Source organism: Strix aluco, chromosome Z, assembly GCF_031877795.1.
Source record: "Strix aluco isolate bStrAlu1 chromosome Z, bStrAlu1.hap1, whole genome shotgun sequence".
In the NCBI taxonomy this organism is placed as follows: Eukaryota; Metazoa; Chordata; class Aves; order Strigiformes; family Strigidae; genus Strix; species Strix aluco.
The window spans coordinates 29,121,949-29,148,093 of NC_133971.1; the positions used below are offsets into that span (position 1 = coordinate 29,121,949).

General features: G+C 41.4%; 1 long non-coding RNA gene across 1 annotated transcript; it reads left to right on the forward strand.

Moving 5' to 3' along the window:
• The first annotated feature begins 277 nt into the window (after positions 1–277).
• On the forward strand, positions 278–12,373 carry LOC141918643 (uncharacterized). Its single transcript, XR_012621746.1, has 3 exons — positions 278–1,185; positions 1,990–2,183; positions 11,621–12,373. It is a non-coding gene; the product is annotated as an uncharacterized LOC141918643 (long non-coding RNA).
• Positions 12,374–26,145: the final 13,772 nt, after the last annotated feature.

The following is a 26,145-nucleotide window of genomic DNA, read 5'->3' on the forward strand; positions in this document are numbered from 1 at the left end:
AATACCATGATCAGCTTTGTTTGCTGCTATAATAAAGCTCAAATTTGTGAACAGACAGACTGCTTCCCTCTGCTGATAAGTGAGAACTGAAGGCACAGCCATCTGAATCTTATGATGATTTCTGGCAAGGTCTTAAAATGTTTTCTGTTATTGCCATCCAATATGACTATATCAGTATTTTGAATAATGCTGCCATGATGCTTGAGATGCTCTTAATTAGGCAGCAGGGGACATACAGTTGAAAGATAATTATTCATCAACTGCAAACAAAGTCATCCTTTATTCTACACAAATACCAGCACTGAAAAATTTACAAATTGTCTTTCAAACATGAATAGTTGGTTTAGGTGATGATCCACCCTCAGAAGTGTTGCTTTCTCTGCATCCACTCACCATTTGTAAGCTATTAAAACAATAACAAACCATGAATCCACAGTAACCATGGAGAGGCAGAAGAGTGGTTTCCTCTCTTCCATTGCTTTTGAAGACACAATCTAAATTTTTTTTTTTTTTAAAGTTCACACGTTTTCAGTCTTATGGCAAACATGAATTAGGGCTGCCTCCTTACCATCCGTGCAGTTTAAATTAGATGAACAGGTCCGTTTTGCAGCAGCTCCCGGGTGTTTTTCCTGAATGCGACCGGACTGCAGCGCAGCCTGTGAGACCGGCTTGTCCTCGCTGCTCTCCTCCGCTGGTAGCAAAGCGGTATTGCCTGCATCTCTGCCCTCACTCTGCTTATGCCTTCTTGAAGCATCCATCAGAGGCGTGCTGGTGTTCCCTATTTCTACCAGTGTCCACTAGATGACGCCTGTGATTTTAACAGGAGCTTGTAACCGTAAGAGCGGAAGATTTCATAGCTTTGCTCTTTATTTTCCACATTTTGTATATACATATGTGTGTGGTGCAAAGAGGCCTCGAGAGCAAGGAAGACTGAAAAACATCTTCACTGCTGTAGATTTGCAAGGACTGTGGGGGTGCAGAGACGTGTTTTGTACTTTCACACCCTATCTCACCCGGTTTGTGGAATACCAGACTGTAAAGAGACGTAGTTGAATAACTTCATTGTTTCTTCAGCAGGAGAAAATGCTTCGACACTACAAACGCAATGATGTTGACATGTACAACCTGAGACCAAACTGAGGAAGAAAAAGAATATTGAAAAACAGCAACAACGTCATCAAACAGGTACATTACTGGTACTCTGTGTTGTAGTGCATGCCTTTTAGATGTATGCAGGAGTAAACGGAATGGAGGATGGAGTCTGATGGAGGATGGAGTCATCAGTCGGTGAAGTCCTCTAGCTGGTGATATGCTTCAGGAATGCATGCAGTAGAGCTAAGTCAATGCTCTGGTTACAGAATAGCAAAGGACACTCCTTTTCACTCACCTGCCTTTGCTTGGTTAGCAAATTTGGGTCTATAAAATCAAGACATGGTTTTATTTTAAAAATACACAATGTAGTTAAGACATATTAAATAAAGATAGTAAAACTAGATTGACTAGCCATTGTGCCTAGTTACTGCAAGTTCATTTATGTAAATTATCTTGATTAGTTTATAATAGGTAAATACAATTTCTTCCTCTGGGAGCAGGTGCTCCTACTTCATTTTGTTATTTGTGTTCTGAAAGTGATATTGTGAGTGTTGTGGGGAAAATTAAAGATGTCATACAGCAACATGTTCCTATGCCTAAGCAATACAGCCTTCAGTTTTTCAAAAGCTAAAGGTGAAATTCTGTCACTTGAAAGTTGAAGTGTATATTGGCTGTGGTGGGAATCTCCAGTGGGAAACACAGCACAAATGATGTGTGGCTGTTCACTCTGATGGACCTGGGCCAGTCCCTGGAGCACTTCAAAAAGAACAGTCAGAGAGAAAAGGTGGGTTTGAATCAGGATGAAGTAAGCAATCATGTTCCTAAATACAATAATCAGTCATGTATACTGTAATTTCAAAGATGCTTTCTGAAAGATATTTCTTTCCAATATATTAGGAGGAACTGAAACTGCTTTCAGATTGACCTTCCCTTTAACCCTGGGACTGTTGAGACTGCCAAGTCTTTCTTGCCCTGGTTTCACTGGCAATCCTCCTGAGACCTTCAGAGATGTCAGTTAGGACCACTGTTGGCCATTAATTGAAGGAGCAACTGTGCTGTTTCATTACCTAAGAAATATGTCTTCTTGGAAGGTATGAATCATACTGAAAATGCCTAGAGAGTTTTAGACACCCACAGTTTCACCCTCTTTGCTACCAGTTATTGCTACTAATCGGCTCTTCTACTGGTGTTTATAACCTCTTCTGTACTGTGAAAGACTCTTTTTTAATGTGAAAACAGTAACAAGCAGGCAAATTGCCTTACAAAAGACAAAAATGTTCAGGTGCTCCTTGTACATTAGGAAGAAGAAAGAATGGGCACACATCCAGCGTTTTTTCTCTTCCACAAATGCATCTGAGCACCTCTGGTCACCACATTGCTTTATACCTTCTGAGAATCATAAACCAATCACAACACCTTTACATTCACAGTATAGACAGGCTTCGACATGTGACTCCTCAGATCTGTCTGAAAAACTTTCCTTTTACCCAATGGTATGTGCGTTTTTCTGCTGAAAGGCATCAGTGAATCCAGGGATTCATGAAGGGGAGATGTCTAGACCATGGCCTGAATTGCTTCTCTTTCTCCTTAGTTGGGGAGAAAATGGATAGATATGAGTATGATCTATTAACATCCTTTCCCTGTGCTCACTGTCCTGGGACGTGACATGGGCAAAATAATGTTCCAGTCTGCAGTTGTTAAAATATGCTAGCTAGTTCGCTGACTGACACAGCACTCTTTCTTTGGTTAAACAAGACCTATAAACAAGCTTGCTAGACATTATTTCCCCCATAACTAATTTTTTAAATCTTCTCCTGCAATAACATTTGAATGATTTTTTCTTCTGGCTAAACAGACAAGTTGAATTTCTTGGTCTCAAGATGGCATCTAAAATACAGCTGGACAATAATCAGCCTGTTTTAAAAGTCTGAATTCAGTCAAGCAAAGCAGGAAGCAAGTTGTATAGTCTTCCTTTTGCTTCCATTTCAGCACCAGAGCGCCTCATGACCATGTGAAGCCTATGGGTGATGTGGAGAAGCACTCCTCTTGCTGTGCCAGAAATGAGAGATTTGGGTGCTAGGTTGGGGTTGGAGGTGGAATAAGAGCTGAATAGCAACCCTGCCTTGGGTTGGTTGTTTGTCTTCTCATTGCCAAGCATGAGCAAGCCTGGGCGTGAAAAGCCTGGTAAACTTGTGGCACATAGGCCACACATGGTGCATAAACCCTCTTCCAGACAGCTCTGTGTAGGGATGTGGTCTGACTCCAGAGTTGTTTTACTCTAGAAAATGGTGTTTTATTGAACAGAACTTCTCTGAGAAAGGAATCAGGTTCAAGGTGAAAGGACGAATTATCATCAATTTGTGACAAGTTGTTATGTAAAGGATTTCTGCCGTGGAGTGGTATGAAAATGACTTATTCCTTGTCTTATTCTTTTCTGGGGCTAACACACTCTTACTGACATGCTTGATGGTTTAAGTTTCCATAAGAAATATGTTATTCCTCTTCAGTGGGCCTGTTCATAGCACATAAGGCTGATAAATCCCAAATGAGTAACACTGACTAGTGAATTCAAAAGGCCATCCTGGAAACACTGATTTGGAGACCTTGTACATGGATGTTCCTCAGCCCATCTTTCAGATCATGCTCACAAAACCTCTCCCATAACAAGCTTGTTGCTCTCTTTCCAGTTTCACCACATTTATGGCCATTCTCTCATTGAACCCAGAAAGAAGAATAGGAGGAATGTATTCACGTACTCTAATTCATAGTGAATATGTTCTTAATGCTTAAGCTCTTTGAAATCAACAGGAGCATTTGTATAGATAAGTGTATTCAGTGCAGATAAGAAACACAGAACAAGGCAAATAGGAGGGGATGCAGTATTTGTTGCATATCAGCTGTCTTCTGTAATGTTATTTAATCAGAAACCATTTAAAGAGGCTTAAAAAATACTAGTTTGGTGAGGAATGTCAGACATGTCCCATGCAATATTTTGAAACAAGTGTTATTTATAAGAGAAGTTTAAAAGCTACCCTCAAATGCACAGTAACTTGGATGGGGCAGGTCCCTCCCACATGTGGTGTTGCAAAGAAAGTCTCTGTCTCTTTTTTCGCATATTATCAAGCCACAAGACTCTACCTGTGCTTTGCAAAGAGAAACTTTCCTAGTGTTTACACAGGTGAGCTAGGAAAGGGGGTGTGAAGGCTGTTGGCAGCTGTGCAAAAAGCTGATGTGAAACTGAGAGAACAAGTATATTTTCAGGGTTGAACTATTTAAAATACACATTTTTTAAAATGCAGTGGATTGAATGCTTGCAAAAGATAGTATAATGTTAACACAACAGGTCAGAGACTGAGTTTGGTATTCATTGCCTGAACACAGCTCAGGGTGGCTCTTTAAACCTTCTCACAGCGGCTGCAGCCACCGTACTTCCACCCTGGTCTGGAAGGATTACTTTGAGAGGGTGAGAGCTTAGCTCACTTCCTCTGCCCTTGCAGGCCTTGGCCTTTCTGCTGAGGCTGCTGCTTATGTGATAGTCTGAACAGCTGGTGTGTAATGGGAATATTCTGGAGGCATTCAAATTGGGGACTTAGATACGGAGGGGCTGCATCCCCTGCAGGCATTATTAGAGTTGCAGTGGTAGGAACTGAGTTTTGGGGGGACCTCTCTGCAAAAAAAAGGAACAGCAACATGGAGGCAGGGAGGGATGTATGGCACCTTACAGGCGTTTCAGGTCTCCCGGGCTGCAGAACTGGTGTGGGCATGGTGAACAGCAGCAGAGGCACAGTCATTGTGTCTCAGGTGGAGCAGAAGCAGAGGCAAACTGCACGTATAGCTGGGCACCAGGGTTGTGCTTAGTGAGCCTTCCTATCCTCCAGTGTCAGACACAGGAAGGGTTAAAAGCTCAGGGCATTCTTGAGCTTTTGTCTGTTCCCCCATTCACATATAAAACACAACACAAGAGAAGGAGGCAGACAGAGAAAAGACTGTCCAGGGAGAAATGGGTTGAAATGGAAATTTGCTGCCTAGAGTGGAGACCTAATTTTGTGGACTTTCCTGGAGCTGTGTGTGGTCCAGGGTGGCATTTCACCCATGTGGTTGTTCTAGTGTACATCATTCTTCAACACAGACAGGCATGCATGAGCACTGACTATGTTGGTGAGGCCCAAGGCTGACACTGTCTGTGCTTTGTACAGTAAGAGATTCTCAGAGGTAGCATGTGGGTTGTTTTCATGGATTGGGCCTCTAATGGAACACTGATTACTGCCATGTGTGAACTACATCTAGACTGCACAACTGCTCTGGTTGTGGGTCCCTGTAGATTTCAGTTCCTCTGCCCAGGATCAGTACTGGGGATTGAGGGGAGAGGATCCCTGCTTCCTTCTCAGCGGTGATTAACAATGCCATTTGTCAGCCTCTGCTGCCCTACCATGGCCTGAATATGTTCTTTGTCCACAAACTGCGCTCATCTCTGAGCTCCCTGGTTGAAACAAACACGCTGAGCAAGGAAGTCTAAGTGAGCCAGCCAAAGCCACAAGAGCAATCTGTCTCAGGGTCCTGGTTTAGGACTGAGGATTTCCTGGCTCCAGATCCTGCGCTCCAGCTACAGATGCATTTCTCACATGGTTAGTCATATATTATATCATCCTCCGTTCAAGGTGAGTGTGTGGAACGGCAGCAATTAGAGATCGTGTCCCTCCCATTACCTTTGCTATACCTGTGTTAAAGCTGATTCACAAAAAGTTTCAAACCTCCACCTTCTTCACTTTCCCAAGCTGTTACGGTGCAAGAAACATTCACTCCTGGGGGACGATGTTGAGGTATTTTTACTTGTGACTATCACGAAAAATTTACTTTCTAGCCAGAGCTTCCTGAGAGAATAACCTGATTTCTGGCCATTCTCTCCCGGCATCACCCTGCCTTTGGGATGGGTGGCCAGGGGAGTGAGAGGTGTCCGCTGCATCCCGGTGTCTGCACCCAGGCCAGCAGCGAAGCTTGCAGCTAGGGACCTGGGCTGGGGTTGACTCAGCCACCCCCTCTGTGGCATTTGCAACATGCGCTCGTTAACCGTGTTTGGTCTGCTTAGTGTCAGGGCCTTTATTGTGCCAATTCTGCTACCTTTATAGGCACTGCTACTTAAGCTAACAAAAAGTTTGTAAGGGAATAGGATATGAAACACATAAATAAAAGTATCATATATCCCTAAAACATGTGTGGATTAAGCTGGTGAAAAGGTGAAATTTCTCTTCCCCTTGAGTTAATGTCTATTTTTCTTGGAAACTATACTTTGAAGGCTGCCCCCCCTTTTGCTAAAGTGATAAAAGATACGTTTTCTTATCTGAATGCAATGACATTTTAAAAGGCTCCCTTTGTTGTTTCTAAACCTGCATGTCAACAGCTATACCTCTTATACAGTTTTCTTAATATTTACTTAATATAACTCTACATTGTGTTGATATAAAACTAGACAGCATAGTTTTAACTTTGCAGTACTTTTGTTGGATGAAAGTCTTTACAATGCCAGACTAATCTTTCATGACTGACAGCATATTGGCATGGCATGACAATTTAAATCCACCTTGGAATATGTTAATCCATCACCTGGCATTATGATACTTTTTTTACTTCTGGTTTCTAGATGCTGTAACTTTTGTTTCAAGCTGCGTGTTTTTAAAGGTCAGGTGTCTCACTTTTAACGCTTCTTTACAAAAGAGTTTTCAAGCTGTTTATTCCTAGATATCAGGAAGGTATTCTTAAATGAAGTAATAAGAAAAACCCTTTGGACATAACTGTTATTTTTCTAGCCTTTGTTAGGTAACTTACTCCGTTAATAATTTACTCTGTGAGTTTGAACTGAAAGGTTTATTCTATGGCTGTAAGGGTGAAAAATTGGATTGTTACTTTCTGCTAAATACAAAAAGGGCTACTTTTTCAGAAAAAAAACCTCACTGACGTTAGTTATACTTAGTGCAAAAGTGAAGGAGACATTCTGATGTGGAAAGAGGAACTAAATTAAAATTAAAATTCCTCCTAAAGCATTTTTTTTTCAGCAATAACCATCAACAGAAATTATGTCTGGCATTCTGCAAAACTGCAACTGGGAATCTTGACCCTGATAGTGAGACCCTTCCCTCATTTGTTAGAAGACAACAAACATGTCACCAGCTTTGTTTTTTTTATCACTTGTTTAGAAAATACCACACTTTATGCTCTTCAGTGGCCATTTGAATACAGGGTTTACTAATTGTTTCTACCCGTCAGTTTAAATCTCCTTCTTACGATGCTTATGATAGTCCACTGCCTGACACACCTTGTCATGACCAGCACAGTGAACAAGCTGTGGTCAGAAAGGGACAATAGGTTTAGGCTGTGACTAAAACTGAACAGAAAGAGCAGCCAGGAGTGGTAATGAATGTTATGTGGCAGAAGTGGAAGGAAAATCCTGTGAAATGTGCACTGATGCCAGAGTTCACTGAAGGCCTGACTTACCTGCTGTTCTCCAAGACTGCTTCTTCCGGGTCCTCACTGAACTCCTAGAAAAAGAGCAGACATACTGAGAGCCTGTTACATTAGCCTGGGACAGAGCAAAACTAGGAATTTGCTTTTTCCCTCTTCCTTCAATATGAAGACTCATGGTGCTGGAGCACAACAAGTATTAGCTTTGAAGAAGCAAGTCAGCTAAAAATCATCACTAAGCAGTCTTTTTCCCAGGAGCTGGGGATTCATGGTCACACAGTTAGAGAAGAAGATGGATGAAAACACTTAAAAAGGAAAATATTATGTAGCTATCAACAAGAGTGAATACTGAAAGAAAAATGGAAAGAAGAATAGAGTCCTTCCTTTCCTCTACAACAGTAAAAAGGAAGGAAGGGGAAAAAAATACAGCTATTCAGGGAAGGTTTTAAGATAAGTTTTCATGCTATGAGCTGTCTAAAGATGAAATCAGAGTGTTATCAGGATTTGTTTTTACTATAGACTGTATGAACTTTACACACCAATATAATAACGGAAAACAATTTGTGTGTGTCACTTTTGCTCATCCGTTTTCAGGGATAATGAGTTCCTCCTGGATTAATCTGCACTACAATTTCTGCTACCATTGTTGACTGAAAACAAACCAAAGAGAAATTAAAATCACGCTATCTACAGCCAATGTGGAAAAGCATTGCCAAAAGCAGCTAATCCCAGCTTCGAGTGTCCAGTTAAAGGCTACATGTGAACTGAACCACAGCTAGGAAAACCTGCCTGCATCTATGCCACACTTCGAAGTGGTAGTCTTTGACCCTTAAATGGCTGGCTCTTATAACTGGGTAATGAACTCGGTACAGTTCAATGGCTTTAATGTCTCAACAATAGACATTCTGGCTACTGGTTTAAGATGTTCTAGGTACTAAGCTTGCAAATAGCCCAGGGAACTCAATTAGCCAAGTGAACACAAGCTGTGGTTGTTTGATGTTTGGTATTTTAGACGAAAATGAATTCTAGTCAGGTGAGCAGAAAATGAGGCAAAAGTTTGTTTTCTCATTGGTAATGTACCTGGAAAGGAACAGGAAGGGTATGTGTAGCCAGACAGGAGGAAGAGGCTGAGAGAGAAAGGGAAAAGAGAGCAGAGATGACTTAACATGATTTCAGGTGTCATAATATAAATCCTATAGCAATAAAATGTTCCAAAGCAGTGACATGCAACCATCACAATTGGAGACTTGGAAAGACCTCTTAGATTGTGGAGACCATCCCCCTGAAAAGTCACAGACATGATTTAGGACGTATCAGATGTGCAGCCAGAGGCTAATTAGCAGCGACTAGCTCTCTGCAGCCATAGTAAGAAATCACTGTAGTCAATATATGTTGAACTTAACAGTGCTTGCTGTTGCAAGAGCAACCTAAGCAACCTCAGCTTTCCTGGCTTGTCAGTTTTCAGGGTGTTTAACAGGCCATTCATTACAGCAGTGGATTAGTGGGGGATGAAAAATGTATCATTTCAATTGTCTCCCCAGCAGCAAGCAACTGATGCCATGCCATGTTAAACATGTTTATTCAAGCAAACTCTATTCCTTTTACTTTTGCTGAATAAGTGCAAGTTCGCCTTTGCAATATATAAATGTTGCCAACATACTGAGTCCTCAGAAAGAAATGTGTATTGTTGACTGTAGTTGAATGGCTGTTCAACATGGTGGTGAAAACACACAGAGCCATGGCAAAGGTCTTACAGGTAATAGGTTTTCAGTAGCCATTCTTGAGTTCTCCTTTCCAGTTGCTCCTGTTACACAGGCAGTGGCATTTACATCAGCAATCAGCAAAGTGACCACCCACCTAAAACCTTATTTAACTAGGAGTGTTCAAACAGTGCACCTAGGAGTGCAGTGATAATTCGACAGGAGCCTTGTCTTGCTGTGAAGTGTTCTTCATTACTCATTTCAAAGGAGTTGTGAGGGCAAGAGATTATGTGACTTCTGTGCATGCTGCACAAAAGCAGGCTGGTGACTAATTAATTGTTCAGGATGCAAACCTGAAACAACTCACTCTGTCAGTCGGACTCAGTAAAGTACAAACTGTTCCAGGTCTGGCAAAGACAGCTTCTTTGCTGTCTTCCTTTTGCCTGGTTCAGGCTATGGTTGCAGTTTTGGAGTGGTATAATGCTGGTTTTGAGCCAATACAACAATATTTATTCATACCTAGCTCAGAATTTGCCCCAAGAAACACCTCAGAAAGAAAATATGTTTTCTGTAAACAGCATTAATATAATATTACAGACCCCTAAAAAAAATCGGTAATACCAAAACTCAGGTAATTTACAGATGATTATTTGTTCTCGCATTTCCAGTTTGCTCTGTATTTCTCTTTTTCATCAGTGACTTTGCAAAAGATTTTGGCTAACTCCATCCATGGTGCCCACCACGTGTTGGCCACTGGAAATGTATAATTTATAATTCCTTGCCACTGCCTGTTGACTATGGCAAATCCATGTGGATTTCCTGGAGATTAGCCCTCAGATACACTAGTTCTGTATAAAGTATCTGGATGACCAGTTATTTGTGTTCTGTTAATGAAAAATACAATAATTACCTTTGCATTTTGGAAAACATCCTCTGAGATATGTATATCAACAATTATTTCTATTAGATTTTATAACAAGGAACAAGTAAAATGATAGGAAATGTGGAGATAGAGAATATTTTCAAGATGGCTTCTGTGATGACATTGACACCTTAATCACTTCTGCTCTGATGGTGTTGATGAAGGTGTTGAGGTGGTGGTGGTGGGACTGAAAGCTATGCTCTTTGTGGGCTGCTGTCATCAGGACTGCATTGCTTCTCCTTTCTTTTTAAAATAAGGAAAAGAAAACATCACCAAAAAAAAAAAATTTCTGCCTATGCTTGTTGATGAGAAGGAAAGACCATGGCATTGAGAGAACTTTTTGTACATGCAAAAATTTGGCCTTTCAAGTCCCCTTAAGAATGAAAAACACCTAGAAACTGTAGACTTGTACCTTCTATCAAATTAAGTGTATTTGTGGTAAAAGTCACAACCTTGTGTGGCATGAGAGGGAGGACCTTGATAACTGTGCACCAAAATTTTCAGAACTCACTAGACTAATGAGCTTCCCCAATAGATCCCTTGAAGCTTTTGCCAGGCTTTGCTTGGGCTGTGTTTATAGGGCTGAAAGCCTCCTGGCAAGGGTGTGCAGGATGGCTGATGTCCTGAGCACTGGCCCTACAGACATGTGAGGAGGTCTGCTGCCAGAGAAGGCCTGCTGTCAGGAGTTGTGGTGGGCAGTATCAATAATGACTGGCCTTCTCCAGTTGCTGGGCCTGATGTTCTGTTCATGACTCAAGGGGAAGAAATAGGAGAGAAGGCAGCAGTGAATGGCAGGAGTGGAAGAAGAGTATGAGACAAGAGTGTCTGTCAGAAGATGGAGTAAAGAGGAGGGAAGGGAAGCAAAGGAAGCCCAAGGAACTGTGCAGCACTGACACCAGGAGCTGTGACAACCCATACTCAGATTTGGGGCTGAGTCCTGCCTGACATGCTTCTGCAGGTCACCCTTTCACCCTCAGAATGTGGAACAGAAAGTGAGCAATATCCAGCAGCGGCAGTCAGGAGCTCCACTCCTTGTCAGCCAGTTTCCTGGTTGGAAAGCGAAGTAAATGGTCCTTTGAAGGAAATGCATGGCTTTCCCAACTTGGCAACTGTTCAGACTCTCAGAGCTTTCATATAACATCTCTGGAAGTAGATCAAGAGACAACACAGACTATGCAGATGGAAGTCAGACCCCATTCCCAAGCAAAGATTTTGCTCCCTAAAGGGAGAAGTGCCAACAACTTCATGGAGTCCATAGTGACAACCTCATTGCTACCAACAGTGTCTGGACAGTGCACAGACAAAATACTGAAGGACATCAGCTTTAACTCCTGAGGTAAACTGCTATTTAAGTAGGTTATCTCTTTAAAGAAATAATATGTTAATTTTGGTGCATTTCTAATTTCTCCATAGACTGAAATGACCTGGATTTCTTTTCCTTTTCAGGTAGACTCTCTTTACTTCTGCCCAAACCCTTCATTTCTCAACAAAAGGAGGGCCTGGTCAAACCTGCGTCTGTAGATGTCTGACTCATCTCTGCTGGGCTTTTTCCACTTTGGCAAGAGCCTTCACAAGCTTTGTGCACACTGAATACATGAAAAGAATGGCTGAGGTGTTTGATATGGGGGACAGTTCGCTTGCAGGTCAACTGGGATGTGAGGAGTCAGTGCGTTTAAGGAAGACGAGACTGATGGTGTTTACACACTGAAAGTGATATTTGTGTGCTGAATTTCTTTCTAAAATAGTGAGCTGGGTAACTGTTTCTGTTGTTACTGTTCAAATATTTGAATTGTCCAATGCTTTTTGATGTTCAGACATGGAGTAGGAACAATAGAAGACAGGAAATAACATTATCAAATGTATTTCTCAGACTTTGATGCTGTGACAGAAAAGCTCGTAAATGATCTATGGTCCATTGAAACTTTCAATACTACTTGTAACTTTTAATGTCTATGAAGTGTACTTCATGGACTTCAGAAAGAAAATTGCTGAAAAGGAAATTCTTTGATTTGGAAGGGAAAGAAAGTCTTAGTTCCACAGGGAGTCTCAATAAACTGAAGTGAGACGATACACAGAGAAGATCATACAACTGTTTGTATGGCTGAATGTATATTATTTTTGTCAGAAGTACTGGCTTCTTTCAGTCTGGAATAGCTTAACTTCTAGGACATTAGTGTAATAAATGTAAAATGTTACACCATCACTGAAGATCTCTTTCCTTATAAAGTGCCTAAAAAAGAAATAGAGTACTGAATATTTTCTTATTCAATATTAATTTTAACATCTATCTTTCAGAAGTCACATTCAGATAAATAACCAATATATTGCATGTAAAGTCTCCATGGAAGAAAAGATGGTTAAAATCCATATTGAGAAAGAGTTTTCTGGTGACAAATGATTAAGTCATTCCATCAAAAAGATTTCTTGGTTTTGGCTCTAGACATGACAGTATAAAAAGCCAGTCACCTTATCTTGAGGGCTTTTTTTCCCCTCTAGACTTTCACTCAAGCAGAACCTTGTCAACGCATGAGTTTACATCATTAGCACGGGTGTTTGGTTTCCTGAAACATAACAGAAGAGAGTGCTGTTGATGGGAGAACAGGGTACAAGGGGTGAAGGCAAGGGATGGCTTCTACATGATTTGCTGAAACAGAAATGCAAACAAGAAAAGAGCCAGCTTACTCCACAAGGCAAAACCATGTGTTTATGTTCCTGTCCAATCAACTCATGATCATGTCTCTTTATTTACCCATTTAGGTCAAAATATACTTGGCATGTCACTGAGAGAGTGTATGGATGCAGGTTCTACTGGATGTGTTTTGCACTTGTTTAATTTGCTTTTTAGAATATTAGTATAAGAAAAAAGAATGTCCACTGTTCTTAGAAGACACTTTCCACTATGCAGTATAGTATGTGCTAGTGAAATACTGTCCTAAGCAGCTCATAAACTCCTTTCTGGAATGTCCCTCTCAAGGCTGATATTTCTTGCTTACATAAATCCCCTTCACTCATCTAAAGGGACAACACTTTGTCCCATTCGATCTCACTTCAAAACCTAGCCTTTATAACTGCTTCTCAGTCATTATTAGTATTGCTTAGTTATCTGGGCAAACAGATCACTAAGTGCTGATCTTTTTTCTGCTACATCTGTATTTCAGTTTTGATAATTCAACTGTAAGTGACTATGGCAGAATGTGATCCAAGCAAAAGTTCAAGAAGTTACCATCCGTCAGCTGAGACACTGCAACATCCATGGGCATGTTCCTAGTTTGCTCCAGTTGCAATCTAATTTGACACAGCCTACACTTTCTTCATTGTTTTTTACTTGTGATTTGATGTTCCACCACAGGCAACATCCTCCTGAGATCCTTCATCTTCTTTGACATTTTCTAGCAATATGGCAGGGTGAGCCAGAAAGCAAGCACTTTCAATTCTCATTGACTTCTCCCCTTTCCCATTTGGAGATACAGTTACAGTTTCAAGCATTAGTTACCAAGATACGCTTGTAAAACAGGCAGGCACAACCATGTATTACATGTACCAGCTAGGAAAGTACATGACATGTATTACGTAGTGATATACATTGCTTGTTTGTATTGTAACTGGGCAAATACTGGGAAAACTACCTTCTACAATGATGTACTCAACTGCTAAATTATTTGGCTCTAGCCATGCCAAACTTGTTTCTTTCCATGTGAATTTTTCTTTCCCAGTGATATTTTGCTCATCAGTTTTATCTTATGTGAGTTGTAGGTGCTGAATCATTCAACTTGTAAGTGTCAGAGCCTCAGGAGTGTCTGTCTGGCACCCTGTGTGGTTCAAGGGAAAGCAATGTTTGCAAAAGAAGCTCAGAACCAATCTTTGAGCTCCTTGGTACTTAGACTACTGAATGCCAGTATGATCCTGAAGAGGAAAATCATCAGGCTACTAGACCCTCAAATCATCTTGTATCTGAAATCCCTTCTGCTCTTTCACATTGCAGTCAAATCAAAAGGATGAGAAAAGGCATGAGAGAACTCCTTGAACTTGTGTCAGCTCCTGTTAGTATCTAGCTATGCCACTTCGAAGTGTTTATTTTGCTGTATGTGTTTTTCTCCCTGGAACCTTGTCAAATGGCAAAGTGGGATCCTTGTTTTCCAGGATAAACATTTTTGGGGTGATAAAATTAAATACCATCACTCAGTTCCCTTCCAGAACATTAATATTATGAACAGTTTTTCCAAGATGGGATTTTGATGGGAAGATACATTGTCCATCAGTTTAAAAAAAGTTTACAGGTTTTAGAAGCTTGTGATTATCTTCAAAAAATGTGTAAAAATGACAGCCCTTCAAAACTATTAAAGTAAAACATAATGCAAGCATATGTTCTTTTGTTTGAAAAATGCTTTTCTCTTTTTTTACTTTGAAACCACAGCTCATTTCTCTTTCATGATCCATTTTTTGTTATGGTAAAGGTGCCATATTGCTTCATGTGTAGAAGTTACTGATACTGTAACTAACATTTAGGGTATTGGCTTGGACTTGCTCTGCCATAATTGATTTACTGCCTTGGGTGAGAAACCACATGGAACAGCATCTGAGCATAATTATGACCAATTGCACCTGTACTCCTCAAAGCAAATGCTACCAAAATCCCAACTCAGCATAATTCTACTCTCAGTTGTTCTTTAAAAGAATAAATCACTGAACGACTCGATGGAAAGAATTTTATTTTTCAGAGGAAATCAACATTTTTCATACACTGCTGCACAGCTCAGAGAAATACGGGAGCCAAGAAACTAAAGAGCCCTTGTGAAATGGTGGGCTTGAGCTATGCTATTTGATTTGTCTCACTGTGGTCACACCTCAGTTGCTCAGAGGAGCCTTTGGAAGTGTAACAGGACCCATCATTATGGTGTAAAATCTATCATGTTGAAACAACGAAGATATATTAAAAGGTAATTTTTCCTCTATTTTTTTTTTTAAAAGAAATGGTTTGAATTATAAGGTGACTCATTTTGTTTCCTAGTCTAAATCTGTATCTTCATATGCCTTTTGGGACTCTGTGATGGGATAAAAGCTGTAGTTAAAATTTTTGAGGAACTTCTGCTAGATTGAAAATATAGCTTATTTTTACTTACATATAATTGCAAAATTCAGTGCGTTTTTTATGTTCATCTGAAAGTAAATAAGAAGTATAGATTACAGTTAAATAGTATTATTTAAAGATATTGAAAAATTTTGTTGAAATATTTCATGGGGAAAAAGTCTTTCTGATGAAATTGAAATCTTCCTCAAAATACTTGTTTTCTTGGAGAAACTAAACATCATCCCCTTCCACAAACATTTTTCTGCATTTTTGGTACCTAGACAATTTAATATAATTTTCTGAACAGCTGTGTTTCTTACAGAGCTATCATAAAAAATCAGTATTTGTCAGTAATCAAAGAAAAGAATATATCAGATATCAAACATATTCCAGTTTCAAGCTTCCAAAGGATTATTATAAGCAACAGCAAGGAAAAAAATATATGCCAAAAAGTATTAAAATACCCGAGGGCCTTTCTCAAGTGAAAAGTAAACCTACCCTTTTTTTTTTTCTCAGCTTGCATTTCACTCTCAGTCAAGGCAAATTCATGAAAGTGCTGTTTGGCTGTTCTGGTTGCACCTTCAGGTAGTGCGCCTGGATCCGGGAATCCTCAGACCAGAGACAGCACTTTGGATGTTTTAGTGGAATTTCATGCAGAAGCAAAGAGTAAGGGATAGACTTGGCTGGCCCTGGCTTGCTCAAACTTGGTCCAGCCTGTGTGCAGCGCCATGCTCGCCTGGACTCAGGAAGGCTGTGCTGCAGCACTGTGTGTTTTCCTCACTTAGTCTCTCCAGAGACCTGCACTGACTTTTACCAGCCCCTACACATTGCAAACCAGCTCCACCTTGTGCAGTGCTTCACCTGCATTTTGCTCCCAACAATTGTCTATGTGTCAGTAAAACTGTCTAGGAATGTCATTCCAATTTTTTGGTGAGGTATTGTCATATAGTTCAATTTTCACTCAGAAAATATCAAGATGCTTTTGAGTTTTTCTGATGTCTTACGGCATCTTTCTAAGCTAGTCCTACATTTCCTCTGGCACATTAAGTACACAGGTGTATCACAGGGGTTTGATGCTTGCTGCACGTGATAGAAGATATATATAAACCAGGGGCTCAGCTTTTCTGGCAGAAAATGTGGTAAGAACCCAGCCTAAATGATGCAGTTTTTCTTTCTCAGGTAGAAGACCACAGGGGAAACCAATTCAGCCTGAAGTTTTTTGCTCCTTTGTAAATGAAATTTTAACAACATCTGTTAACAGAAAAAATACATTTTTGGTCTGAAATCTCTCTTAATCTGTTCTAATCTGCTGTTTTTTTGTTGTGGAAAGTTTGGAAAGGAAGCAAATGGCAAATCATAGATTTCAACATTCAGTTTTGGATGTGAGTGTCCTACATTGCCATTGAAAGCATGGGCAGGGTTAATATGGATAACAATGTGTATGTTTTCTTGTTCTGGCTGCACGAGGGCTGACTTTCTTCAGTGAGACTGCTTCAGAGAAAGAGTTCAGGTTTGCTTCCTAACAGTATTTTCAAGTATGTATCTAATATAGGCTGTTTTTAGTGTGAGGCCCCAGAAGTTGTTTTGCTGGAGTGTTTACAGACTGTAGAAAGGAAAGTGACAAAAGTTATCACATTTTTTGATCTGAGTGACAACTTGCATGCACCTAGTATGTTGGCTTTCCTTTCATGTCTTGTTCCTCAAAGCGTATAGGAATTAATGTTCAAAGACTTACTCTCTTATGATAAAGCACAGTGTTGTGAATTGCTGTAGGAAAACCATTCAGCAGACTGGCTTTATGCTTTCCTTCCACAAGTAATCCCTGTCAGAAGTGTAATACCAGGTTGTCATCCCTGTGAGGGAACCACTGTAGGGCCCAGTTGGCAGTGGCCTGCTGCACAGCCCAGGAGAACAACCTCTGAGATCACTTCCCATAAACTCTAGCTGAACCTAGTAAAATATTGGCCACTCTGCATGCTGCAGTAGATGAATGTGACCTCCATTTATCTTTCATATTATAAATATTTTCTGTGATTTAAGGCATTCATTGCTTCCTTTTGCTGTCAAGGAAATGAAGGAAATACATTTCAGTAGCACTTTATAGAATGTACTTATCTTCAGTCATTGCTGTAAATATGCAGTGATCATATTCTCACTGTGAAAAATAAATCAGAATGTTTTGCCAGTTAGTTCACTCAAGCCTCACTTAAGTTATGACTAGTGTCATTTTTTCCCTTGTTAATAAACTTCTTAGCTACATCACATTTTTAATGCATTTGACTCTTTCACAGTTATAGTTAATAAAGAAGCATTGGAATAAAATCAAGGTCTGCTGAGTAACATTTTCATGTTTTGTTTAGAATAACATGGATCCCATAAATAATAATAGTGGGATTTGTAAAGAGCCTCACCCCTGAAGTGCTTAAAGTCCTGAACAGAGGAATGAATGTGGGATTAGAGGTGTCAGTCATTGGCATATAATGACAAATAAACAGATGAAATGTGATCATATAGAACCTGGGAAGAATGAGAAGAAAAATAATAAAGAAAGACCACAGAATCAGCATGTGGAAAATAGCTTGAAGTCAGGTATAGCTAAAAGGAGGTCTTCAAAGGGGGAAAGGGATGAAAGGAGACAAAAGAACGGCAAGAGTGTGCTAAGGAGTCTGTTGCAGCAGAAGCAAGACTAGCTGCAGGTTTCTAGTGCTGCAGAGGTATGTAGACACAAGCATACTCACTCGCATGCTCTGGGGTGTCATTTCTGACCTTTGGTGCCCCTAATTTGCTAGGATGATGTCAAGAAACAAGTCATTACAATATCAGGGTCTCATTAGGTCTACTTAGCAAATGTACTGGCATTAGTGGTATCTGTGACTTACTTTCAAAACTGAGGCTGATGTCAAAGGTGAATGCTAATATCTCTGGCTTGCTGGCCCTGAGGTTGCTTGTCCACTGTCAAAGAATAACCCTTTAATTACCCTGTAGTGTAGCATGCATGACTTGCTGGGGTTGTTTGCTAGCTTGGGTCCTGGGGAGATCTCTGGCTTCAGGCTCCTGCCTGGCAGGGAGGATGCTAATGCATAGCCTTGCTGAGGCTCCTGGCTTAGCAGTTATGGTGCATTGGGTTCATATGGAAATGTATGGGAGTTCTCTAGGAGGCTGCTGGCTCAGCACATGCTAGTAATTCAACCAGAACAAAATAGGAGGCAGCACTTGGGCGGTCTGAGGCTTGTGTGTGGTCCTGAGAGTTGTCATGTGAGTGGATGGTGCTGTGAAGGGACACAGTATGTGGAAAGAGATGAATATTAGAGATGTTTATGTACTCGAGACATATTTGAGTGTGCTCATATAAATGAGGAGAGAGGGGGGGAGAAATGTGGAGAGGAAGTATCCAGCTCTCTCTTCCAACTCCTTCTCCTCTTGCTTGTGGACACTGCATCTCTGCTGAGGGCTTTGCCATCAGCTTTGCCAATGTGGCCATATAGTAGTCTGTATAAGGCCTAACTTTCTGCTGCAATTTTTCTGGCTTTCTACCTCTTCTGTTCACCTTTTTGTTCTTACTCCCTCTTTTGAGTCTGTCATCATCCCTTTCCCCTTCTGAGAACACCATTTCTTCCCCATCACTTTCTCTTCTGCCACAAACACACCTTTCCTTCAGCACCCTACCTTCCCCGCTCCTTTTTCAATCCTTGCTTTCATTTTTCAACCACCAGAGAATGTCACCCAGCCAAAGCTTTATTCCTTCCCCAGTTGAGATGGCTCTGGGTGCTGATGTGCAGTCTTCCTTGCACTGCTGCTAGCTCCCACGATCCCTGCAGGGTGCAGGTGGCACTTCTGTCCCACCTTGTGCTGCCAGCAACACTAGCTTGTGCCACAGGGAGCCCAGACAGGAGACCCTAACCTGTTCTGCTTCCTTGGTTCCTTTGCCATGGTGAGCACTGCTGTGCAGAAGTACAGAACACAAGGTGCCAGCGACTGCTATGGTGAGGGAGTGGCTGGGGAAAAATCACCTGGGAGAAAGCTACTCCCTTACCGCATTTCTGCAATGAAACCTTGAACCATAACATACGTGGTGAACTGACTCATTTGAATGCAACTGGTTTAAGCGGGTTTGGATTTCAACTAAAAATATTCACTCAGTCTCCACCACAATCCTTCATATTGTGTCCATAGAGTTTATGGAAACACAAAGTTAATTGCTTGGGTGTTTCCAGAACTTCTCTGGTATGTAATTTAAGATAACACATGAGAAGTGTGTTTGCAGTTGAACGCAAGTTCTTTTTTACATCCTCAGTTTATAGTACACAAATGCTATTTTTATAAAAAATTCTTCCTGGTCATTACAGTAACTGGTAGGTCTCACTCAGAATGAATACAAAGGCTGTATCCTCTCCATAGCAATCACCACCTTAGCTGGCACACTGCTAGGACAGCATTACTAATTGCTGTATAACATTTCTAAGTGAAAGCAGAAGACTGTATAGTCCAGGGCTGCTGGCCCAACACTGCTAGCACTAACACAAAATTCAGAAATGCCTGGCCCCACTTGCTTGAGGGGTGCTGCACTCACAGGTGCTGTGTACTTGTAGGTGGTACTAGGATTAGGTGGTAGGAGCTATTTTTATATTTAATTGTTTAATATTTAATTTAATTTATATTTAATTATTTTATATATAATTATATTTATATTTTTTATATTTAATTGAAGATGACCTAAAAATCTTTGTAACTGCTCAGCATTTTGTATTGTGTTTAGTGACTAGACAAATGCTAAGCATATGTATTAAAATGAATGAGCATTAAGGAAAGGAGATTTTCCAATACTACAATAAAATGGTAAGTATCTGGTTGGCAAATAAATCCCTTATGTCGGTGTTCAAAACTAAATAAGCTCTAGTACCCTAAAGAGATGTCAGCCACCTTCATAGACTTTGGTGTGTTTTGCCACTGAACAGTCTCAGGTGACAAAAATAACAGTAATCCCTGGATTTACATTTCAAGAGGAGGAAATGGCTCCCTGGGACAGGCCAGAGATATATCAACTATTGGAAGGAAATACTAAATGACCCTGTTTTTCTCAGGGGTTTCAAGCATCATTCGTTCATTTTTGAGTGCATACAAGCCCATGGTTATTGACACAAAAAATATTAGGTTTGTCTTGGGATTAGTTTTTTTTAAAGTGTTTTTTAATTTTTTTTTCAGCTGTGGAAAATGTCAACGGACAGTTATGTCTGGCTTTTATCAATGACTGAGATTTTATATTAAAAAAAATCAACTATGAATTAGCAGGTTTGTAAATTATATAAGAATACATACATAGAGATGAAATACATATTGGTTATTCATTATTGGTCCCTTTCCTTTAAAACAGAAGCAGAGGTAAATAGTATGGAAATATAAATTTATCAGTTTTTCCCCATCCCTTTCCCATTGGTGCATGGAGCAGAAAAGCAGTAGCACAGTTTGTGGAAGTAGTACTTCTGTCCATGCACTGCCTTCAAAAATCTTGAAGGAGAGTCTTCAGCCAGGAGAGGAAAAGGAGGCATTAGTTTTGGTACTGTTACAACCCTCAGAGCCTACCTTGCCAATCACTTCCTTGTCTGTGGAATAGAACATATTGAAGGCCGAGGATCCTTCTCAGAGAGACCTGTAATGATGCTTAACTAGTTTGTGGATAGTTTTCCTGATCTGAATTGACTCTTGCTTTTTCAGTCTCTGCTGTGAGTCTTACAAAAGTAAATATTATTCTGTTTTCTCCCTGTATGTATGCTAAAGGAATCCACATGCCTCAAGCCATGTATTTTCTAGCTTTCCTTAATTGTTGCCCCTGAGCAGTAAGTATACGCTCTGTGATGGAAACTTTAATGTGCCATGAAACTTGGGAGGTTTCTATCTAAATATTTCTTTCAACCTGTTCATCTGCAGTTGCCTCCTAGCCTTTGATATGCCTGATCAACATTATTTTGCAGTAATGCTGGTTAATCACTCTTTAAGGGACCAAACTCCCCACAATATAGATGGTATAGCTTTAAAAATATCCTATATAAACCTCCAATTATGTCTTGGATCTCTTCGGTTTTGTCAATCACCCTTCCTGCTACAGGTTGGATCAGAATGATACTGCTTGGGATGGGTGCAGCTCTCATTACAAACTTCTCACTCCTCATTTTTCCATTTCCATGTCAAGCTTATGAACATGTGTATTTGCTGCCTGTGGGGTGTTATAAATCCCCTCAGAGCAGAATCAGAAAGTATTTCAGCTCTATTGTTTCATAGGAAATTACAAAGCTCACATTAAAAGCATGTACTTGTCTTAAAGGGGTCAATGACAAGTCAAGACTGCTGATGGTATTGGAAACACAGTGGGTAAAATGCATTTCAAGTTATGAAGAAGACAAACAGCAAGCATAATGCAAGTGAAGACAGATAGCTTTTCCTTCACCAAAATATCTATTGCCTCTGGACAAACTACTCTACTTAAGAAAACTCTAAATCTAACCTATGGTCTCATATTACTTTTAAAAGGAAAAGTAAACTCTGGAAAGTAACATAAAACATTCTCTAATCAAAACTATTTCATCACAGTCAAAAAAAGGTTAACAAAACAGGTAACAGGTTAACAAAAGCTTTTCATTTCACTTAATGATGACAAGCAGTGGAGCTTCAGAAAGTCAGATTTGTTCTTGGAAGGGTAGAAGATAGCTAACAAAAACCACAGGTGAGAAAGGAAGTTTGTCAAGCCCAAACTGGGAATTGTTTTATGAATCATTCTGAGCAGAACCTTAATCATTTGACTCATCAGCTAGCCCTGAGGTCTCTATTTTGCCCAAGAATATTTTCCAATATGTGCTTGAAGTTAGAATTTGGTTTAACTTTTAACCTCAGCAAAAGTAATCTACACTGTGACTGTTCCAGTAAGTACCTGGAGAGATCTCTGGATATTTCCTGCCTGCAGTGGGAACTGCACTCTCCATTTTCTGTCATGTATAATAAGGAAAGAGAAGAAGCCAAGAAAAAGTGACATTCAGCCTTTATTCTGTCTCCCACATAGTCTGTCTCGTTAAGCACTTCCTCGGAACAGAGTTTTCATGTTGCTACATGTATTATCTTCTCCCTCCTCTTTCAGGAAGCTGTCCATCATAGGAGCCTTTTGCCACATTCATTTAAGATAGCAAAATTTACTATAATACCCATGGCCTTCTAACCTGGTAAGCATTCTGATTGTGCTTGTTCCAGCTGATATAATCAGAAAACTCATGCAAAATGTTCAAAAGCTGTATTTCTGCAGACTCTGTCCCTGCCTGCCATTGTCCCCCTCCCATCCCCGCACCCCCCCCCCCCCCCTTTATTTGTGAGTTAATTTATTTTCCCCTCAGCTGTACTTCCACCCTTCAAAAAATCTGATGGATTTTTTGCAGGAGACATGGTTGATGTAATGGGTGCTAGTCTTGTGATGACAGCAAGTTGTCATCACAAAGTGTTTTCTTCTGGGCCTGTGATTTCATGAGAGCCTGTCCTAATGGATTCTGGTTGCTTATCAGCTTGGGCTCTGCTGATCATGTTTCACAATGGTACTCATCTCTCCATCCTATGTGTCCATGATTAGGTTTTCTGACTGGGGACAGGGAATGCATTTGTAATGTCACATTAATATATAGTGATCCACCACTGCAGTGCAGTGATTTACGTATTTGCATAGATAGTCCTGCATAATAGTAAAGGGAGACCAGGACGGGGTGTCACCGTCTATGTCAATGACCAGCTGGAGTGCATGGAGCTCTGCCTGGGAATGGATTAGGAGCCAACCAAGGGCTCATGGGTCAGGATTAAAGGGAGGGCAGGGACAGGTGATGTTATAGCAGGCGTCTGCTACAGGCCACCCAACCAGGAAGACTGAGCGGATGAGGCCCTCTTCGACAGATAGGAGCAGCCTCACATTCACAAGCCCTGGTCCTCATGGGGGACTTCAACCACCCCAATATCTGTTGGACAGACATCACAGCAGGGCATAAGCAATCCAGGAGGTTCCTGGAATGCACTGATGATAACTTCCTTCTTCAAGTGACAGAGGAGCCAACGAGGAGAGGTGCTATGCTGGACCTTGTTCTCACCAACAAGATGGGACTGGTGGGAAATGTGAAGCTCAAGGGCATCTTTGGCTGCAGTGACCATGAAATGGTGGAGTTCAAAATCCTTAGGGCAATGAGGAGGGTGTACAACAAGCTCACTACCCCAGACTTCAAGAGAGCAGTCTTCGGCTTCTTCAGGAATCTGCTTTGCAGAGTAACATGGGATAAAGCCCTGGAGGGAAGATGGGCTCAAGAAAGCTGGTTAATTCAAAGATCACCTCCTTCAAGCTCAGGAGTGATGCATCCCGACAGAGAGGAAGTCAGGCAAAAACACCAGGGGGCCTGCATGGATGAACATGGAGCTTTTGGACAAATTCAGAAACGAAGAGGAAGCCTACAGAGGGTGAAAGTAAGGACAGATAGCCTGAGAGGAATACAGAGAAATTATCCAAGCAGCCAGGGATCAGGAAAGCTGATAGAATTAAATCAGGCCAGGAACATCAAGGGCAACAAGAGAAGTTTCTACGGGTATGTCAGAGATAAAAGGAAGACTTGGGAAAATGTGGGCCCTCTCTGGAAGGAAACAGGAGACCTGGTTACCTGGGATACGGAGAAGACTGAGGTACTCAATGATTTTTTTGACTCAGTCTTCACCAACAAGGGCTCTAGCCACACTGCCCAAGATGCAGAAGGCAAAGGTGTGGACTGGGAGAGTGAAGAACCACCCACTGTAGGACAAGATCAGGTATGAGACCATGTAAAGAACCTGAAGGTGCGCAAGTCCATGGGACCTGATGAGATGCATCTGTGGGTCCTGAGGGAACAGGTGGATGAACTGGCTAAGCCACTATCCATCACATTTGAGAAGTTGTGGCAGTTCAGCGAAGTTCTGACTGACCGAAAAAGGGGAAACAACTCCCATTTTTAAAAAGGGAATAAAAGAAGACCCAGGAACTACAGGCCAGTCAGTCTCACCTCTGTGCCTGGCAACATCATGGAGCAGATTCTTCTGGAAACTATGCTAAGGCTCATGGGGAATAGAGAGTTGACTGGTGACAGCCAACTTGGCTTCACTAAGGGAAAATCATGCTGATAAATTTGGTGGCCTTCTACAGCGGGGTTATAGCATTGGTGGATAAGGGAAGAGCAACTGACATCACCTGCCTGGACTTGTGCAAAGCATTTGACACTGTCCTGCATGACATCCTTGTCTCTAAATGGAGAGACATGGATTTGATGGGTGACCACTTGGTGGATAAGGAATGGTCTGGATGGTTTCACTCAAAGAGTTGTGGTCAATGGCTTGATGTCTGAGTGGAGATCAGTGACAAGTGGCATTCCTCAGGGGTTGGTGTTGGGACTGGCACTATTTAACATCTTTGTTGCTGACATGGACAGTGGCATTGAGTGCACCCTTGGCAAGTTCGGCGACGACACCAAGCTGTGTGGTGTGGTCGACACACTGGAGGGAAGGGATGTGCCATCCAGAGGGACCTTTACATACTTGAGAGGTGGGCCCCTGCAAACCTCATGAAGTTCAACAAGGCCAAGTGAAAGGTCCTGCACATGTGTTGGGGCAATCCCAAGCACAAATACAGGCTGGATGGAGAATGGATTGAGAGTAGCCCTGTGGAGAAGAACTTGGGGGTGTTAGTTGACAAGAAGCTCGCATGACCTGGCAACGTGTGCCTGTGGCCCAGAAAGCCAACCATATCCTGGACTGCACCAAGAAAATTGTGGCCAGCAGGTTGAGGGAAGTGATTCTCCCCCTCTGCTCTGCTCTTGTGACACCCCACCTGGAGTGCTGTGTTCAGCTCTGGGGCCCCCAGCATAAGGAGGACATGGACCTACTTGAGCGGGTCCAGAGGAGGCCACAAAGATGATCAGGGGGCTGGAGCACCTGCCCTATGAGGACAGGCTGATAGAGTAGGGGTTGTTCAGCCTGGGGAAGAGAAGGCTCTGGGGAGACCTTATATTGGTCTTCCAGTACCTAAAAGGGAAGAAAGAAAGCTGGAGAGGTGCTTCTTACGAGAGCATGTAGTGACAGGACAAGGGGTAATGGCTTTAAACTGAAAGAGGGTAGATTTAGATTAGATGTAAGGAAGACGTTCTTCACTGTGAGGGTGGTGAGGCACTGGAACAGGTTGCCCAGAGAAGCTGTGGCTGCCCCCTCCCTGGCAGTGTTCAAGGCCAGGTTGGAGGGGGCTTTGAGCAACCTGGTCTAGTGGAAGGTATCCCTGTCCATGGCAAGGGGGTTGGAACTAGATGATCTTTAAGGTCTATTCCAACTCAAATCATTCTATGATTCTATGAATTTGCTTATGAAAGGATATCCAGGCTTTACTTCTGGGAAGCCTTTAGCTCAGTCTCACAACTTTCTTTGGCCCTGCATATTTGTCTGTCTCTGTCTGGTATTACTTCTGCCATGTTGTTGCCCTTAAAATGTCTGCAGTGTGGTAAAAATGGAATATCAGTAGAGTCCTTTCTCTGCTGAGCTGCACCAACTGTCATCAGGTAAAAGATGTCTGCCTTGCCTCGGGTACTGGGCTGCTGACTGTTGCCATGTTTTTCATGTGTGACCAGCATAGGATGTTGTCATTGCCCAGAAGTCTGAAAAACTAGTCTGAAAAGGAGGCAGTCTGTAATCGTAGGGGTCTTTCCAGTGCTCAGCCCATGTCTGTTGTTGCTGCTGTGTATTTGCACTGCTCCTTCTGTAACTTATTCTTCTCCACATTTTTTTCTCACAGTTTAAAAATGTCCATTTTTAGTCCATATAGAGAACCTGTGGTTTTCCAGTTTGATGTATTCATGTGAATGTCTGAATACCATGAGTTAAGT